At 46.0% G+C, this 6,000-nt stretch overlaps 1 protein-coding gene and 2 non-coding genes across 3 annotated transcripts in view; 1 reads left to right on the top strand and 2 right to left on the bottom strand.

Moving 5' to 3' along the window:
• The window catches only part of LOC117997523 (histone H2B type 1-C/E/F/G/I), an 881,166-nt gene that overhangs the window by 69,464 nt on the left and 805,702 nt on the right, over window positions 1–6,000 (bottom strand). The window lies entirely within an intron of this gene.
• On the top strand, window positions 4,143–4,215 carry TRNAV-CAC. Its single transcript has one exon. It is a non-coding gene; the product is annotated as a tRNA-Val (tRNA).
• On the bottom strand, window positions 5,562–5,635 carry TRNAT-AGU. Its single transcript has one exon. It is a non-coding gene; the product is annotated as a tRNA-Thr (tRNA).

Below are 6,000 nucleotides of genomic sequence, written 5' to 3'. Positions count from 1 at the left end.
GGGCCCTCCAGCACCCGGACCCCCGTGCCCTCCAGCCCCCCGCACCCGCGGCCCCTGCGCAGCCTTCCTCCGCTGGGTCACCAGCTCCTGCACCTGCCTTTCTAGGGGTCTCTCCGCCTTCACGGAGGACCTGTGGACCCAGCCCCAGGGCACATAGGGTGTCCGTTACTCTGGAAGGGGAGGGCAAATCATTCTCTCTACTCTTGGAAGCCCTTGGCTGGGAACTCTGTAGGCACCAGCGTCCGCTAAGGACAAAGAGAGAAGCGTGTGCGGGAGGCCAGTCACGGGGAGTTGACCCGGACAAGCCCAGGACGCAGCAGGAGGTGTGTTACGCAGATTTAAGGTTGTGCCTTCTCCATCAGAAGGGTCTAGAGCTGTCCTGGGGATTAACTTCCGTCTTGCCCGGTGGAGAGGGGAGGATGGGCCCCTTTGTAAACTTCTGTCCTGCTTTGAGGCCCATGGGGGGAGGGCAGAGAGCTTTTCTTGCTGCTCCTCCGGTGCCTTCAGCTCAAAATAATCCGCATGCCAAAGTGGCAGATTTGGGGTTGGCCTCATCCTGCCACCCCTGGCTCCAGCCATTCTTTCTGAGTTTTTTCCTTCTTGAAGAAACACGCAGGCAGCCTGAGGCAGATATGTGGAGGTTAGGAAGACACTGCAAAACAGGAGAAAGCTGAGGAATTCGAGTGCACAAGATGGATCCCCAGCAACACAGATCCAGGTCCCCCCCAGAGGTGACCCGGGACCACCAGATTTGGGGGCCTGGCACTTACCGTCTAGGGATGAGACTCAGCAGCTCATGTTGTTACCCAGCCCCTGCTCCCTGAGGCCCACAGGGTCCCTGTGACCTGGAGGCCTCGGGAGACCCAGGAGACTGCCCACCAGGTCCCTGGACACAATCTCCTTCCTGTATTCCTTCTGGGGTGTTCTTCCGTAGCTTCTGCAGACTTCGTCTGCCTTCCCTGTGAAGTACTTTTCTTGCAAGGCCCATCTATGACAATGTATTCCTTCTACTCTTGTTGGTCTGACAAAGTCTCCTTCGGCACATTGAAGGATAGTCTCACTGTAGCAGAATTCCACACTGGTAGTAGTTTCTCTCAATGCTTTAAATATTTGACTCCACTCTTCGTGCTTGCATGGTTTCTGAGAAGAAGTCCGCCATCATTCTTATCCTGGCTCCTCTCCAGGCAAGGCCTCTGGCCTTCTTCATCAAACCCGGCATAAAAGCCCTCGGCTGTAGCCCTGTCTCCGAGTCTTCCTTCCTTAGGGAGCCCCCCGCCCTGTAAAACTCATAAATGTGTGTGCATTCCTCCTGTGCGTCAGTCTCTGTCAGTCTAATTTCCAGACCCAGCCAGGGACCCTCAGAGGGGAAAGAAAAACGTTCTCTCCCCTGAAAGCCCTTGGTACCTTAGTCATAGTTGTTTCAAATTCCTGGTCTGATGACTCCAAAAATTTCTGCTAAGAATCTAAATCTCAGGCTTTCTCTGTCTCTAAAAATTGTGTTTTTGCCTTTCAGCATGACTTGTCATTTTTTTGAAAGCCAAACACGGGTGCTGGTGAAAGTAACTGAGGTCAACAGGCCTGCAGTGTGGGGTTTTACGTTTACCTGGCTAGGAGTGATGCTGTGTTCACGGCTTGCTGAGGTCCCTCTACTGCCCTTATCGTTTCCTCCCCTGTTGGGTCTGGCTTTCCCTAGAGACTTCTTAAATAAGGTCTGTGATGCGCAGTTCTTTCTGGAGTCATTCAAGGTGTGAGGGGACAGACCGGAAGCGCTGTGTGCTGTGGGCTCAGTCTGTCAGTGAGAGAAAATGAAATAATATAAAATGCTCAGTTAAAACCACAAAAGACAGAAAAAGAGTAGAAGACAAAAATAGGAATGAAAAATAAAGGCATCAAATAGAAAATTTGGGAAATATTATGGGAAATCTTAATCCAACTCTATCAGGAATCAGTTTAAATGTCAATGGTCTAAATGCACCAATTAAAAGACGGAGATTGTCAGAGTAGACCAAGAAACAAGACTAAAGTATATTTTGTCTACAAGAAACCCACTTTAAATATAAGGACATTTATAGACTAAAGGTCAATGAATGGAGAAAGGTATACCATGCTAACATTAGTAAAGAGAAAGAAGGAGTAATGATATTAATTTCAGACAGAGCCAACTTCAGACCAAGGAAAATTATCAGGGATAGAAAGGAGCATTATAGAATGATAAGGGGTTCGATTCTCCCTTGACGAAATCAGCATCTCCAGACAGCTTATCCAACAACAGCAGAACACACATTCTTAAACTCAAATGGAACATTCACCAAGATAGACCACATTCTGGGCCATAAGACACACCTTAACACATTTAAAAGAACTGAGATCATACATATCTGCTCTCAGACCACAATGAAATCAAAGTAGCAATCAATAAGAGAGCAGGAAAATCCCCAAATACCTGGAGACTAAACTGCACACTTCTAAATAACACATGAGTCAAAGAAAAATTCTCAGGAGAAATTTAAAAATATTTTTAATTAAATGATAATGAAAATACAACTTATCAAAATTTCTTTGATACAGTGAAAGAAATGCTTATAGGGAAATGTATAGCATTGAATGCATATATTTGAAATGAAGAAAGATCTGAAATGAATCATCTAAGCTTCCATTCTAGGAAAGGAGAAAAAGAAGTCCTAATTATCCAAAGTAAGCAGAAAAGAAAGAAAGAAAGAAAAATTAGAGCAGAAATTAGAAACGGGAAATCATTGAAACCAAAGCTGGTTCTTTGAAAAGATCAATAAAATCAATCAGCCTCTCACCAAGCTAACTAAGAAAGAGAGAGGACACAAATTAATGATATCAGAATTGAAAGAGGGGACATCACTACAGATCCCATGCATACTAAAGGATAAGAAAGGACTATTATGAACAACCTTTATGCCCACAGTGTGGATAACCTAGATGAAACGGACCAATTGAAATTGTGAAGACAAAATTTGCCAAAACTCACACAAGAAGAAAGAAATAATCTGAACAAGCCTACACGTATTTAAAAAATTGAATCAATAATTAATAACATTCCAAAACAGAAATTTCAGGCCCAGATAAGTTCATGGTGAATTTTGCCAAACATTTAAGGAAGAAATTATACCAATTCTCTATGATCTCTTTCAAAATACAGAAGCAGAGGGAATACTTCAAAGCGTGCTCTATGAGGCCAGGTTACCCTAATACCACTATCAAACAAAGACATTACAGGAACAGACGCCTCCAGACCAGTATCTCTTATGAACACAGATACTAAAATCCACAGCAAAATAGTAGCAAATTTAATCCAATGACGTAGAAAAAGAATATCCCACGACCAAGTGGGATTTATTCCAGGTGTGCAAGGCTGGTTCAACATTCAAACTCACTTAATGGAATCCATCACACCAATAGGCTAAGAGAGAAAAGTACATGATCAGATCAAAAGATGTAGAAAAAGCATTCAACAAAATCCAACTTCCTTTCATGGTAAGAACTCTCAGCAAATGTCTGTACCTTCTACTCTGTGAACCTGAAACAGCTCTTTAAAAAAAAAAAAAAAAAACTCTTAAAAAATAATAAGTACCTATATTAGGAAAGAAAATGGTTTCTGTTTACGGAATTTAATGAAAGGAAGTGAAGTTTTGAATTTCAAGGTAGGCAGGGAATAGACTGAGAGCCATGCCTGGGGGCTGTGCGGAGAGGGGGAAGAACAGCTATCAAGGGCCTGAACTAGGGACCCATAAAGAATGGGGGGGGGGCATTTCACAGAGGCTGAAGGTAAACCCAGCAGAGTTTGGCAATCATTTCCACGCTGGGTGAGCCGGTGGGAAGGAATTCCGAGGGATGCAGGAGGAAGATGCAAGCTCGGTCAGCGCCAGGATGTTTGAGATTATTCTGGGGCTGGTCATGGTTTTAGCAGAAGGCTCCCAGAACTTGAATACTTAAGAGTATCTGGGAGTCGGATAGCTCCTGGCCTCGGCGTGGTGCTGGTTTGGATCGGCTTGGAAATGCGGCTGCAGACAATGACTCCGCAACAGACCCGAGTGGGGAGGAGGCCCCAGGGTTTTAGGAACCAGCGCGGGCGCCTGCAGGAAGCCGAGGAGAGCGCCCCGGCGCGCGCAGGGGTTTCCGTGGTGTAGCGGTTATCACGTTCGCCTCACACGCGAAAGGTCCCCGGTTCGAGACCGGGCGGAAACACGCGCGCCCCGCGGCGGGGGAGCTTTTCTCTCTCCCAGTTCGATCGCGCGTTCCGTGGACACCTCTCACCCCTTCTGGGCCTCGCATTCAAACCTACCAAGGGCATCCAGCGCGCAGCCTTGCTGCGTGGAACACAGCCCAAGTTACAGTCAGGGGGACGCGCCGGGACAAGGTGTCTGCGCGCCCTGCCGCCAAGGCCAGGTGACATTTACCGCGACCTGGAAGGAGGAGTCGCTTGAGAAAAGAACATGGGCCAGAAAAACTTCCAGCTGGAGAGAAGATTCTTCCACCACGTTTGTTTTCACAGGTTTTGTTTGTATGGTGTAACATTCCCGCGTCAGTACCTTCGAGCTCTCTCCTAAAACTACTTGATGTCATGGACCATCACTTGGGATTCCATTCCACTTCTAGGTGTCCTTTAAAATCCAGTCTTTGCGGGGGAAAAAAAAAAAATGCGCCCCCAGAGAGGGCTGGCTTCGCCCTAGCAGCCTCTGCAGCCTCTGCATGCGCACTAGGCCAGACCCTTGATGTAAATGTTCTGCGATGGCCGGTTGGAAAATCTCAGTAACTTTTAAACAAAAGGCCCTGCGTTCTCATTTTGCACTGGGACCATAAGTAACAGACAAGTTCTCCCAGAAGCTCACAAAAGGAGCAATCATCCGAGTTCAGCGTTCCTTACAGGGAGGAGCAAGAAGCTGAGAAGGAGCCCACCCTGTGCTTGACAGGAACGCGCACATTACTGAGGGTGAGGGGATGCGTTTGTCGAATATAGTAATACTTTACGGCCCGCCCTAGAATATCAAAAGAAAAAGATCCACTAGCGCATTAAAACTTTATTGCAGGGTTTGACGCATTTTTTCCAGCCTTTTATTTTCATCTGAGTCCTTCAGGTCCCGTCCCTTGTTTAGCTTTCTTGTTTTCCCTTGTGTTTTGTTTCCATATGTTTCATCACTAATCATTCTTACTCTTTCAAGATTCCATCATTTTGCTCTACTTTTCAAAATATTCAGTGATGTCCTAGAATGCAGAATCATGGGAGAAGGAGGGATCATATTACAGCACTCAATTTATACAATATGCACATTTTCTCTCTTTTTTCTTGTCTTTTTGAATTATATTCAAAGCAAAATGTGAAGGGAGACTGCACGTTTCTTAGGAAATGTGGAGAGTAGCTACACAAGTTTAAAACTAGGAAACTATAGCTCAAGTCTAGTTCATAGCATCGACCTTGCTAATTCATGGTGAATAATTCTCTAGCTCTTCTACAAAGTGCCTCAGAGGGGTAAGACTGGTGTTGAGGTTTCAATCAGCTATGAACCCAAGTTTTCATAAAACCACAAAGGGAGAGGCCCCGCTGGGATTCGAACCCAGGATCTCCTGTTTACTAGACAGGCGCTTTAACCAACTAAGCCACGGAGCCCCATGGTCTGTCTTCTCTTGTCACATATTGTTTTAAAAATTTCACACCTTAATCTGTGTTCTTATTTCAGCAATTTCTTTAGGATCTAGCAAGAAGGTGAACCTGGACCCCAGTCAGAACCAAAGAAGAATGCTCCCTCTGTGGAACGAGAACCGGGTTGAGAAGCCCATCTTGCTTGGTGCTGAGACCCATCACATCCCTTAGGACCAGCAGTGAGCCGGCCCTTCCAACTCTGTGGGTGAGTGGTAGTAGAAACGAAGCCCTGACTTTATCCCTATGTCCCCCTAACTTTTGACCTCCAATGATGCTGTCTCTCCCACATGCCAAAATATACTCCCTCCCTCCCAGTCGGATTCCTTTGTAAC

This window comes from Mirounga leonina, unplaced genomic scaffold (assembly GCF_011800145.1).
Source record: "Mirounga leonina isolate KUSES-001 unplaced genomic scaffold, KU_Mleo_1.0 Mir_366, whole genome shotgun sequence".
NCBI classification, from domain to species: domain Eukaryota; kingdom Metazoa; phylum Chordata; class Mammalia; order Carnivora; family Phocidae; genus Mirounga; species Mirounga leonina.
This window is presented reverse-complemented; position numbering and strand designations above follow the sequence as displayed.